At 43.8% G+C, this 12,804-nt stretch overlaps 1 long non-coding RNA gene across 2 annotated transcripts; it reads right to left on the bottom strand.

Annotated features, from left to right (window-relative positions):
- Positions 1–2,730: 2,730 nt before the first annotated feature.
- Positions 2,731–12,503, bottom strand: LOC139082824 (uncharacterized). Of its 2 annotated transcripts, XR_011539088.1 has the most exons (5): positions 12,372–12,446; positions 5,753–5,846; positions 5,324–5,457; positions 4,345–4,489; positions 2,731–3,499 (listed from the first exon to the last, which is right to left on the bottom strand). It is a non-coding gene; the product is annotated as an uncharacterized lncRNA (long non-coding RNA). The 2 variants fall into 2 exon arrangements; XR_011539087.1 differs by lacking the exon at positions 5,753–5,846 and having other exon boundaries at positions 12,372–12,503.
- Positions 12,504–12,804: the final 301 nt, after the last annotated feature.

Below are 12,804 nucleotides of genomic sequence, written 5' to 3'. Positions count from 1 at the left end.
TGACTTACCCTGGAAATGGCAACCTGGTTTTTCCTCCCCACTTAGAAAATTCTGGGGCTCCCAACCATTCTTAGTACTCACATGAGCCTGAGCAAGTGAAGGACCATGAAGCTTAAGGTTCTTTAGCTCTATGGGAAGTCCACCTTTGACTTGTTGCTTTGTGTTGAGTGAACTAGAATAATGGTCAAAATATAGAATCCATATACACCTTCCATGTGGTTGAAAGTATGTGGGAGGGAGAGACATTGATAAAGACGCCCCGTGCTGCTGATTTTGAAACAAGCACGTAAGAGGATATGTGAATGGGGTTTAAAATAAAGTGAAGCATTGGGAGACAGGAGTTCAGTTTTGGCCATGTTTGATCTCCAGAGGGAGATATCAAGTAGGTGGCTGGACACACAAATCTGGAGTTCAGTGGGAGAGGTCAGGAAAAATTGTGGGCTAGTAAATGCTTAACAACTAGCTCTCTGGGAGAAAGAAAAAGAGGACCAACAAGTAGTGTTTGCCAATTTTGTTGGTGTAAATACTTCACCATGGCTGATTTCTTGTTACTAATGTGAAGTCATCGTCATTGAACACAGAGTTGGGAAGAAATGTGCTCTTCTGAGCCCAGGCGGCTGGCTCAGGCCCATCACTGGGAAAAGAGACATACATTTGGGAGTCGTGAGCATGTAAATGGTATTTAAAGCCTGAATCATGGCACATATGGAGTGAGCACACATAAAGAGCAAATATTCAAAAACTGAGCTCAACTCCACTGTTGAGAGTTTGGAAGATGATGAGGAATCAAGAAAGAGGAGACCCAGAAGAAAACTAAGAAAATGTTTCAAGAAGGACGAAGTGGTCATCTGTCAAAAGCTACTGATGGGCCAAGTAAGATGATGACTTAAAATAGGTCCCTGGGATTGGCTCAGCCACCCCGAGAGCAGCAGCTTCACTGGAGCGGAGGGAACAAAACCTAAGATGCCTGGCCTTCACCTTCTCAAAATAGCAGCACCTGGAGGCGGCGGTGGCTTTGGCAGCTGAACCCTGTACTAAAACCTTTAAAATGCACTTTGAGCCTTCGAATTAGAGTAGATTTCAAAATCACATGATGTCAGAACTGGAAAAAAATCTGATAGATCTCTTGGCTCAAAGTTATTACCTCTTGTTTCAGGGGAATCTGTGAATAAAAATCAGGGCCTTCTATCCTGGTTCACCGACCACCTCATTTCTTTAACACAGAAGAGATTGTACAAATTGTCTCAGAATCTGAGCAGATATTTCCAGCTTCTGCTTTACTCTCTGTTAGTTTCTCTGTTAGTTCTCATTCTTCCATGATGTTCGGTACAACCGCCATGACGGATATCTGGGATACATATTATTCACAAATATTATCAGTGTTTCTCTATTTCTAGGCAAATCTACTATTTATGCAATCTTGCCTCAGGGGTAGAACTAATTCTCCTTGGCACAGCTCTTTGCTGTCCCTCACCTGATCGTTCATTCCTTCATTCAAAACAAGGTGACGAGGAGAGGAGTGGCTGTGGGGAGGATGGTGGAGAGGAAATGTTTCCAGAGGGAGGATCAGCAGGTGCAAAGACAAGGAGGCATCAGAGAACATGCCACATTCTAGAAACTAAATCATTAAGTAAGGCTGGAGCATGCAGGTGTGGGAGCGGTGAGCTGTGAGTAAAAAGGTAGGTAGACTGTGCTAGGTTCTAAGGACTGTATATGTGATGTGGAAAGGTTGGGTTTTTTTAAATAGAGAAATTATTTTTTAAAAATGAGATCCAGGGCCCTTACCAGTGGAATATTGGGGAAGCATTAATTCACCCTATCAGTTCATTGCTATCCACATTTAGCTGCATCCCCAAATTCTTTCATATAGTTTCATTTTAATTTTTCTTTAAAAGTTTCTCCTTCCCTGCCCCTCTCTCCCCATTCTTCTTCCCCCAGAGCACCTATGTTGACCTCTGCCCTCAGGAACTATGGGCAATGAAAGTGGGCACGGAAAAATGCCATATAGTAGAAGCAAAATCTCGTCCTTTCGGTCCCTTCTCTCTGTGCCAGACTCAGGAAGTTGGGTGATAAAAAATGTCTGTCTTTTGGGAGAGAATTTAGGTTACATAATCACATTATTTTAGGATAAGTTCTCCTTTTTCAAGAGAGAGGGATCCCCAGAACAGTGATTTTCAGGTTTAAACAGCTTACAAAGCACTTGGGGAGCTTGTTCTAAAGGCAGATGTCTGGCGCTGTCCCCAGAGGTTTTCGAGTCAGTGGGTCTCACCTCCCTGAAATGATCCTGACACAGGGACGCTTCTCAAACTGACTTTTGAAGCACACTGCCTCAGGGAGGAGCACAGCTCTAAAACCACTTTCTCCTCCATTAGATGAGTATCAACCCCCAGGTTTCGTAAGCAGGCTCAGCCCTTGCTCGGGGCGCATGTGTGCGTGTGCGTGTGCATGTGTTTTCTAGGGGGAAGTGGCAGGGAAGAGAAAGGAAAAGGAAAAAGAGAATCTGAACCTAGACTCAGTCCAAAGAGAGGAGGGGCAAAGGAATGTTGTCAACCGGGACTGCCCTGGCTTGGGAGACCCAGCATCTAACAACAGTTGAGACGGGATTTCACACATAAGCAGCTTCCCTGAGGTTTATGCTGATTGATATGCTTCATTGTGTTCTAAAGATTAAAGAAAGAAGAGAAATACAGCTTGATAATTAGCGAACAGTCAGGAAACCTTGAAAACGTATGACGGGTAAGTAGATTTATTAAAAGCAATCGTGACATGCCCATTTTTCAAAGTTCAGTGTTTCGCCAGCGGAATATAAAATAAAGATAAAAACCCAAGATTTATTTTCACATTTCACATGCTTGGTTTAAATGAGAATACTTCATAACCAAGCAGCTTCTGTGTCTCCTTGGCTGTGGGAAAGCGATCCCTGAAATTGCTATAGACCAGAATCTGTTTCATTTCTCCCCCTCTAAGATTTCCAAGCTCAGAGTCAACACAAATAGCCATGGCAATGTCCTGAAGCAAGAGATTCAAATGAGCAACAATCCCAGGTAAAACACGAGAATAGAAGAAATTTATTTTCTTATCCTCCTAACTTAGTTTTTTCTTTGAACTTTCTCCTCCAACCCACATTAGATATCTAGAACCCTCTGCTTTCTTTTTTTCTTTATGAGAGGAGAAAAAAAAGTACCCATTTATACTCAGGTGTAAATGACTGATGATGCTTACTTTATTATATCTCCCACAGGAGTTCACTTTTGGACAGAGGTCATGACAACCTGAATCAAATGGAAAAAGATGCTAAGCATCAAATTAAAAAGTCACTGATCTGGTGGGGGAAATATTTTCTTGGGCCCTAAAATCATTCGCCTCTCTTTCCTAGTCAAGCAGTTTAATTATTTCAGCTCTTCGCTCACTGACTCTCATTGAACTTATTCACAAAATACCACTCCACCCATGCGAGATGCTCTGAACTCTTCCAGCAGACACGTTTTCTTTCCCATGTCTGTAAGAAAACGAGAGTTGCACAAAATGAACAAGGAGACCAGTAAGGAAAGAATTATGACCAAGAAACAAAACTGGAATGGAGTTGTTAAATGATACCAGACAGGAAAACCTTATTCACCCCTGAATCCGTGACTGGGCAGGAACTCTGAAGACTTCATCATGTTCGACTCCACAGGGTCAGTGTGGAGCCACGGTAGAATATTTTGTTCATAATGAGACCTTATTGGGTTTGGTTGCTGTAAGCTTTTCAGCTTCTAATTATGGTGTTTAGAAGACAATGGAGACAGCCTAAAATAATAAGAAAGCTGCTAAAACTCGTCAGGTTGCTGCGGTGTTACAAAGAGACATGTGGGCTCTCTGTGTATAGTAGCCATTTAACCTGTCAGCAAACACAGAGCGTTTTCCAGGCAGAACGTAAAGGGATGCGTTTAGGAGCCATCACATGGATGATGAGGTTTTTTTGGTTTGCTTTCAAAACAAGCTGCTTAAGTTAAAATACTAGTTTAATAGAAATTAGAGTTTATCCTTTGGAAACCTCTTGCAATTTGCTTCTGTTAGGCCGCAGGTCATTAAGATGCAAAGTTAAAGGTTCTCGGAACATAATGTGATTCAGGCCTGCATTCTTGTGGCCATGTCCAATTCAGCTGAAAATGAGAATTATAGTGAGAGCACTTCCCGGTCTTTGACCCTTCGTGTGAGCTTTTTAAAAGCAGGGTTTATGCAGAACACTAACCTCTTTCTCAGACACTCAGTTCCCACTAATATCAGCTGTGTTAAAAGTCTTAAGTAAATTGGAAACTGTTTAAAAATACCTCGTTCCAAGTTTAAAAACAGTGCACTTACCTTCCGATTTCCTTCCTTAGATATGAAAAGATTTGCCTGTGAAATGGACGTTTAAATGTTTAAAAGGGTCTCTCTCTTTCCTCTCTCTGCCCCAAATGTAGTCCGGCAACACAAAAGGCATTTCTTTTAAAATCTCCAGCTGTAACTAACCAGGGAAAGATAATAATAATAAGAGGAAGATAACATAACATGGAAGTATGTTTTATATGTCAAGCTCTGTTGTAAAAACTTCAAAATAAACTGATTTACCTTATCTTGAAAATAACTCTACTATTAGGACCCCCATTTTGCACATGAGGAAACTGAGGAACAGAGAGGTTGAGTAATTTGCCCAAGATCACACAGGCCAGTGACTGGCAGAGGGGAGCTCTGAACCCAGGAAACCTGAGTTCTACACTTTTGACCCCTGCCTATCAGAACAGGAGATGACATGAAAGGAGCACATGTGGACTCCTAGGGGTTGGTATGACACACAAAAGACACTTCTAAAACAAGTTCCATGATAGATGGGTTTTGGGAAAACCCCTCAAAATGTAAATGAGAAATTCATGAAGCAATTGAGAAGTCTAAGCCTTTTCTTTTTTCTTTTTTAAAAAGGTCATTTAGAGTCAAGCTCAGAATACATGAGATTTGACCAAATATTGCACACAGGCACCCTGTACACCTGGTCAGAGCAGGACATTTTCCAAGAGCATAGTATTACCCTGGGCCCAGCGTGTGAGCGCCTTGTCTGCTGGGCCTTAATGCTAACCGTGAAGAACAATAAGGGCCACATGGCCACTGACACTAGGTTCATCCACTCTTTCCACACTTTTCCAACCAGAGTGCACTTTCTGGAGACACACCCTTTGTAGGAGGTGGTACATTGGTTGACATCATCAGGAGACAGATGGATCTGAACAGACTTAACTCTGTGTTCCAAAATATTGTGAGAAGGAAAAAAAAAGAAAAATCAAGGATCAAATACACAGTACAGTACCTATGAACCTTTGGGTCCCCGACACTTGTCTGAGGCGATGCAAAGAAGCTGACCGGTGTGGGCTGTGCTTGCCAATCAGACCAGAAGATGTGCAAGGTGAGGAGAAAGCCCCTGAGGCCTTGGAAGCTCTGGAACTGCAAGGCAATGAATAGATCCCCAGAGGCTTTCCATGGAGGAGTATAGAGAAGTAGATTTTCTCCTCTAGCCAGTGCTGGGCTGAACCAAATGACGGAGCTCCCGGGGGTTACCAGAGGGTATTGTAAGTCGGGTCAACAGAGCCAAGAACACTGTAACAGTTGCACAGAATTATTGGGTGTCCCAACTGCCCCTATGCTCATAGAGTTATTAGCTTGAGAAATTCTTGCTCTCTGCAAACAAGAAAATTGGAGCACTGGCTCTGATAAATTCTCCTTCAAAGCAGGTACGTACAGCATTAGAAGAACTAGGTGTCTAGGCCAGAGAGTCAGTGATGCAACACCAGAGGGCCAGCCACATCCCCTTCACCACTTCCTTTCAGGCTGCTCTGCAGAGAAACAAAACTGAGGGCCAGGGGATCTCAAGTGTCAAATATTAATGTCCCAGGGAGCCTATGTATTTCCTTCTGCTTCCCTCTCTGCTGTTGGAAGGAAAGCATTGCAGAAGGGAAGTGGTGCGACTGGGAAAAGCAAGCTCAAGGAGGAAAAACGTAAACAACTAAGGAAATAGAAATAAATGGTGGAAGGTGAAACAAAGAATAGTCTCAGGAGAAACATTTTTAGGGATGGTTATGTATGATCACCTTTATCACTTTCCCCGAGACTCTCATAAGAGCCTTGGACCAGGAGTCAAGAATTCAGATTCTGTCTCAGGTCCAGCACTTTCTTGATGCGTGAGCCTGAGAAAGTCGTTTCACTTTTCTGAGCCTCAGTTTGTCGTGACATCATAGGATACCCTGCAGCAGCATTTGAAAATGATGATATATTTTATGAATATGTGTCTGAGGTCAGGTTCTGGGGAACAGGTTTTGGGAGGGAAGTTTACAAGCAGTACGTTTATTGGAGTCTGTTGGGATCAATACCTTTGGGGATGTGAGAAAACAGGATCCCACGGACGGAGGAGTTGAACTGCAACACAGGTGCAAGAAAGGCCTCAGCCCCAGTTGAGTTCTGGAACTGGGATGGTCCTGCAGTAGCCCCACATTGAGGCAGGCGGCCAGCGTGGGAGGGATTAGGGAGGGAGTGGGTATCTAGGGCAACAAAGGCTGGTGTGATGTTGATGAGCTTAATCCTAATCCTAAACACTTGACCTTTTTTTGTGTGTGTGTGAGGAAGATTGGCCCTGAGCTAACATCTGTTGCTAATCTTCCTCTTTTTGCTTGAGGAAGATTGGCCCTGGGCTAACATCTGTGGCAGTGTTTCTCTGTTTTGTATGTGGGATGCTGCCACAGCGTGGCTTGAAGAGTGGTGTGTAGATCTGCACCCAGCATCCAAACCCTAGAATCTTGGGCTGCCAAACAGGAGCCTGGGAACTTAACCACTCCCCTACTGGACCAGCCCCTAACCCCTTGACCTTTATGGGAACTGGCAACCCTAACCCCTCCCCTTTCTATGCGTGGAAGTCACCTCCCCGTCTGCCAAAATTCAAATTCAAACTTGGCTCCTCCCCTTCTGCTAAGTCACTTCCCCTCCCTCACCTGCCTTTATCTCCTCAGACACCTGCCCCCTCCCTCACCCTTCCCACTTGCCCAGGGGTGGAGGAAGCACACGCCTTGTCGTTATATAAAGAGCCACCTCCAAGTCAAGTGCATATCAGTTTTTTTTTTTAAAGATTTTATTTTTTCCTTTTTCTCCCCAAAGCCCCCCGGTACATAGTTGTATATTCTTCGTTGTGGGTCCTTCTAGTTGTGGTATGTGGGATGCTGCCTCAGCGTGGCTTGACGAGCAGTGCCATGTCCGCGCCCAGGATTCGAACCAACGAAACACTGGGCCGCCTGCAGCGGAGCGCGCAAACTTAACCACTCGGCCACGGGGCCAGCCCCTGGTGCATATCAGTTTTTATCCTCCCCAGATCAACCAGACTTTGGCTGCAGGCTGCTTACAGGGAGGGAGCCTAACCTTGACAGAGGTCTTTCTCTTAACCTGAGGACAAAAGTTAGAGAGAGACTCAGCTGAGAGCCATCTGCAGGCCATGCATGCAGTAGCCAGGAGAACGAGTGTCTGGGCAGTGGGAAACGTGGGTGCTCTGGGGAGCGCACGATCCTATCCACTGCAGTGAGGCATTGGTGTCACCACCACCAGGAACACTTCAAACAGGGAAGATAAAAGCATTACAACCACTGAGTGCCCATGAAGAGGAACAGGCTTCAATCCCAGATCCTCCCCGTGACCTTACTTTACCCTCCGAGGCCTCAGTTTCCTGGGCTGCACAACCAGCTACTGTGATCCACCCTGTCTGATGCTCTGAGGGCAGTCAAATATTAGTTCTCTTCTTCTCCTGGCACCCAAATCTAACTCAGCAGAGATTGTATGAGCTGACAGCAGGGGCCACGTTGGTCCACACTTTTCTGAAAGTCTTATAAGTGGTCCACTTTCCACACTACATCTTAGAAAAATATCTACCAAAAAACATCTACTCGGGACAAATAAGACCTTTCTTCTTCTTTTTTTTTTTTGTCATTTTAAGTCTAAGTTGCTGCTGCTGTTTGTCCTTGGGAAGTGTGAGAGAAATGACAGTTGATGGACAAATTTAAGGTTATTTGAAGGGAATGTGATTGCAGGAGTGAGGTAAGAACTTTAGAATTTGGAAATTCTGAAGTTGTCCTTGGCAGTCGTTTTGCTTAAGAAAAAATTTTTTAAAAACAACCCAAATTTCCAACAATCTTTAAGAACTAGGGCTTTTTATTTCTAACATTTAAAAAACTCTAAAAAAGAATTTTTAGAAACCTACGTCATGACAGGCCTCATTTTCATTCCTTCAAATCTGTAGTCAGATTCTCCAAATTCGAGTCAGTGGATCTCCTAACACCCGTGTCCTGGGCTTCCAGGCAAAAAGGCTGCCCCATTTTGGGGAAATGCTACCATTTTGGGGAAGGAATTTCTGAAGATACTGATCATAGTACTTTAACAATATTGTGCTTATTGTCTTAAAATTGAACGTGGGCCACTGGCCAGAGCATGCGTCTTTCAAGTCCCAAGCAGAAGCTCGCTTCACTTGAACCTTATTCAGATAGAAGAGTGAGGGAAATTAAGCAGGAGGGATGAAGCCGAGAACAGTGGTGGGGATTAGGAAACAAGGATCTATGGGAATATTCTGTGTGGGATGGCCCCGCTCAGAAGGAGCGTGGTCCGAGGGGGTCGTAAAGCAGAGCCCTGAGAAACACTATTGTCCCATTTTACACAGCTCATCTCCTCTCCTGCAGCTCATCTTAGAATAAGAGAAAGATACTTCCAACACGGGCCAGCCCAGATTCTTCTAGGAACTCCATGTGTAAGCTGTTGCTGGGACACCAACGATCCCCCTCCCAAGCCAGCACCGCCACTACGGGACTGTGAAAAGAGTAGGATGAGAAATTTGAGATGAAAACTGAGAAAAGTAAAATAAAACTCTTACAGACAGTCAGCCAGATATCTCAGTCTCCTGGTGGCGTCAGTGTGCTCTTTGGGACCGCACTGCAACGTGGCAGAGCATACAGAGAAATGGGACCTCGTCCTATGTGACTAATCGGATCCCCTGGTTGCCACGGCAGGCTCTTTCCACTGACAGCAATGGACGTTTGAAAATTGTCCGACGCCTGCTTTACAACATCTTCATTTCTGATGGGGCCTGGTAATCTGTGAAAAATGAACTTCAATTGCTTTTTCTGCGAGTGCTAAAAAGTTACTTTTACATCACCGGAGGGCCCTGGCAAAGCACATGTCAAGGACCGGTAGGTCAGTGGGACTGAAATAGCGGCTATGAAATGAACACTTGATACTGTATATAAATTGAATGATCAGCTGGGTGATTTTAGAACTACCTGGGTGGAATTTATGTGTCCTCTGGATGAGATGATGGTTCTAGGCCAGTGGGAGTACCTCTGACACACAGTAATCAGTGCAAGGTGGGAGGAGAGCTGGGCGGGAAGAGGTGGGTGAGCGGCTTGACCTTGACCTTGTTCTTTTTCACCCCTCTCTTCTGAATCGTCTTTTAGCGTGAATGCTGAAACTGGCAGAGCAGTCGCCTCCTTGCTGTGTGTGAGTTGAGGAGATGGCTCGGCATTTGCTGCCCGGGATGGTCAAGTGCTTCTTGACATCCAGGTCCCTGGTAGACTGGGAGATTCTGAGAGTGAGCTTGCCAATTCACAGCTTTTACTTGGAAAAGCAAATCATTACAGACGATGATCAAGAAATAATTCCTAATATTTGCATACTCAGCTTGGTCTTTTAATTTATATCCTGAGTTTTCAAAGAGAGATAGAGACAAAGAGCCAGCAGACATGGAGCAACATGCACAGTGGGAGAGACAGAGAGACTAAGATGGAGACAGACACTCGGGAAGGGAGAGAGATGGGAGAAAGGAGACAGAATGAAAATATCATGGGCAGGAGGAGAGGGAAGAGCAGAGAGGGAAATGGAGACACATAGAGAAAGAGAGACAGAGACAGGGAGAGAGAATAGAGAGGGAGGGAAAGCTGAGCTAGGAAGACAGAGGGAGCAGCAGGCAGACAAAGAGGGGCTGAACTAAGGTGGAATTCATGGTGTTATTCAAATAGTAACTTTCATGTGAACACATTCATAACTTCCTTTCTTTCCTAGTTATCCCTTCTTATTCTTGTCTAATCAGTGTTAGTTTGTCTCAGTGAGGATAACAATTCTTGTTTTCTAAGTTACTATGACCAACTTATGACAACAACTGGAATTACATTAAGATTGAAATTTTTTAAAAACAAGATGGTGTTGGATAAAATGGAAAGAGAAAACAAGGAAAGATGGAGGAGAGGAAATCTCACCAGCCACCCAGCACCCAAGGAGCCGGAACCCTAGGCTAGTTTTACAGCTTTGAGATGGCCTGGCGATGACTAATCTGATTTCTTCCAGAATGTTTAGATGTTCACACATAATCTTAGTATTCAAATTTACCCACTGAAAACAGCTTCACTTGCAACATCTTACTGGCTCAGGAGTGGAAATGGGAGAAAAAACGCCAATTAGGGAGGGGAGGATGACCTAAATTTAAATCCAACTATGGAGAGTCAGTTTCCAGAGCACAGGGTGGGAAAGAATTTTTATTGAGCACCTTCTAATGTCAGTCCTATGTGTTTCACATACATTATGTCACTTTAATTCCCACATAACCCACGTGAACCTGGTATCTCCTTGTAGCTCATTGAAAAAGGTCAGGATGCATAGACGCATATCCTGACCTTCTGCCATTCTTTGCGCTACCATGCAGCGGGAGCTCCATGCTCCCTTATCAAGTAATTTAACAAATAGAATAGATGAATAAAGCATATACTGTAATCTTTAGTTCAGCCTTGGATAGCTAATTCCATGCATCAGAGAAGAAATTGCTGAAGCATAGGAATAAGTTGCTAATTTCCAAGCACAGGTAAGAGATAAAAAGACAAGTTCAAAAGGGGTCTACTTGTTTTGGTAGGTGGAGATTCTCAGGCATATCTCAATAGATTAACCAGAAATTGACTCCAAAAGCTAAATTTCAAAAAGCTCCAGACTTGTGGGGAACATTTGTGCTGCCTCCAAGTGGCACATGAAAACTGGCGTTTGCTGGCATAAAGCTGCCATTCATGCTCATAAGTACCTGATTTGCATGATCTAAAAATATGTCATTGCACTGTCCTACAAGGCACAGGCAAAAGTTGTGGATCTTGGGGAATCAGACTCCTACACTTTGAGCTCAAAGTTGAGCTTTTGCATTTTACGCAAATAACATAAATTCACATCTTCCAGATGACACAGTTAGATGTACTCCTGGGTAGTTTTTTTTTTTTTTTTTAAGCTTGGCACCTGAGCTAACATCTGTTGCCAATCTTATTTTTTTTTCTTTTCTTCTTTTTCTCCCCAAAGCCTCCCAGTATGTAGTTGTGTATTCTAGTTGTGAGTGCCTCTGGTTGTGCCATTCCCGGGTATTTTTTCGCAAAGGAAGAATACAGATCAAGACACCGGGTTGCATGGGCAGGCTGCTATGATTCACTTAGCTAGAATCTGCATTCGAGAGGAAATTAGTTCATTTGTTAATTATTCATATTCTATTGCATCACATTTCCTTAGGTTTAGCATCAAAAACAGAAACAACAATAGTAATTCTTAGGTTGCACTTTTTCCTGTTGGGTATTCATTTAAGGTGTCGATTCCAATTCCATAATGGCAAAAAGTAAGACGCTTTTTACAAGGGGCTGTGGCTGTAAGCAAATTCTGAACAGTTGAAAGAGCAAAATTATGAAGAAACTTAAACCTGAAGTGCTGTGTCTCCTGACGTGAATCGGGTAGAACCCAATCCTAAGACAGTTCTTCCAGTTGCCATATGAGTGGAATTGATGTGTATGTAAGAAAACAGAGACATGAGTTATAAATATGTCCGATTGGAGCTAACATCTTAAAGTTTTCCTTTCTAGAGAACAAAGCTGCATTTTGGCCTAGGAGAACGATGTCAAATAATCGCCTTGTGTCTACTTGATGTCCTGTTTGCCACCTGAAAGGGAACGAAACATGGCATACTTTCACAATTTTTATCTGGCTCTGATTCCAACTGAGAAACCTGCAGTGGGGATGCCACCCTGCTTCTGTGTGCCTTCCCAATACAGTGGCTCCACGGTTGCGAAAAATAAAAAGTAAAAAAAAAAAACAGAGTCACTGACTGTACAAACAAAATCAGATGATTAATTTCCACAGATGCTGAAACAGAGGCAAGAAGGAAAAAGCTCAGCGCGGCATTTTGCCTTCCCCCAGGAGAGGCCGGCATCTGATGATTTTCTCTGATGAGCTATGCAGAGCCGATCGCGGTCAGCCGGGCTTCCCCCCTCCTCTGTAAGTAATGAACGCACAACGCGGACAGATCCCAGCGCTATACATACCTTTCTCGGAGCAATTTTAACTTTTCCCATGTCCATTAGGCCTTACAGCCTAATCTTGCTCTGCCAATTGCTCCCATGGTGAGATCATTAAGTAAATTATTTTAAGATCAAACACCCTGCAGTGACAATAGCGTCCCATGTAAGGTAAATGCTTCAAAGGCCCCCCTTTCAAATTACAGCTCTCCGGAGTTATTCATCACCTCTCGGTAGGGCTTGCCCCGCCATTACTTGGCTTTTTGCCGCAGGCGAAGGTAGCACTGCTAATTGGCCTCTGTAACAAAACTGACCTGTGGACAGGATAAAACTTGTTTGGAGCTTAGAGACAAAAATTATTCAAGGTTAAAAACACATGAATGCCCCAGCTACGTCACCAAAAAAAAGAAATGAATGAATGTCTTCCCCTGCGGTTCTTAATGTGAAAGAATGCGCTCCT

The sequence above is a fragment of the Equus przewalskii genome, chromosome 4, assembly GCF_037783145.1.
Source record: "Equus przewalskii isolate Varuska chromosome 4, EquPr2, whole genome shotgun sequence".
NCBI lineage: Eukaryota > Metazoa > Chordata > Mammalia > Perissodactyla > Equidae > Equus > Equus przewalskii.
This window is presented reverse-complemented; position numbering and strand designations above follow the sequence as displayed.